Source organism: Tupaia chinensis, unplaced genomic scaffold (assembly GCF_000334495.1).
Source record: "Tupaia chinensis unplaced genomic scaffold, TupChi_1.0 Scaffold144741_1, whole genome shotgun sequence".
NCBI classification, from domain to species: Eukaryota; Metazoa; Chordata; class Mammalia; order Scandentia; family Tupaiidae; genus Tupaia; species Tupaia belangeri.
In genome coordinates this window covers 247,894-248,675 of record NW_006204601.1, presented here as the reverse complement: position 1 = coordinate 248,675, position 782 = coordinate 247,894, and positions in this window count along the sequence as shown.

Below are 782 nucleotides of genomic sequence, written 5' to 3'. Positions count from 1 at the left end.
ATTCCACACAGTAGTACCTCTCCAGGCTTCAGGCATGGTCATGCCTCTTACCAGGAGGAAATCCGACCTCCTCCCTTCATCCGGACCCCACTTCCCTCATCCAGACCCCCCCACACACCCTGCTTTTCCTGCCAGCTCCTTGGTGGGGAGGGGTGAGGAGTGGAAAACACTCAGGCAGGGCTGGGGCCCACCCGCGGGGGAGGGGAGAGCAGTGGCTGGGTGGTGGGGCAGAGACAGGAGCGGGGCGCTGGGCTGGAGTGGGCGTGGACGGAGGCCCAAGCAGTCTTCCTCGCCCACCCTCTCCTGCTGCAGGAGCTGGCCCCACCCCCACCTCACACACCCACCTGGGCCAGTGCGGGTCCCCACAGAGAAGGAGAGGTGAGAGGAGGAGAGGGTGATGTGGGGGCGTGCAAGGGACAAGAGTGGCAGGAGGCCCGCTGGACGGGGACCCAGGCACCTCCCCAGCCGGCACAGCCCATAGCCAGCCAGCTCAGCTCAGCATGGCTCGGCAACCACAGCCCTGCCCTGCACCTCGAGCTGGGAGTCACAATCTCGCCCTTTTCTCAGGGTCCCCCAGCTACGGTTTCTCCTCCATCCTGATCTGGTCAGAGTGTATGTAGTGCACCCCAAATTCTAAACTGGGGGGCCAGCTGGGGGCTGACAGGCTCCAGGGCTAAGAACCCTATTCGAACAGTGAATCCCGCCCACAGCCTCACCCACTCCCCCTTCTCCCCTCCCCCCTTCAAACCCAGCTCTAGGCGCCCAGCCCCCGTCGGGGCCTA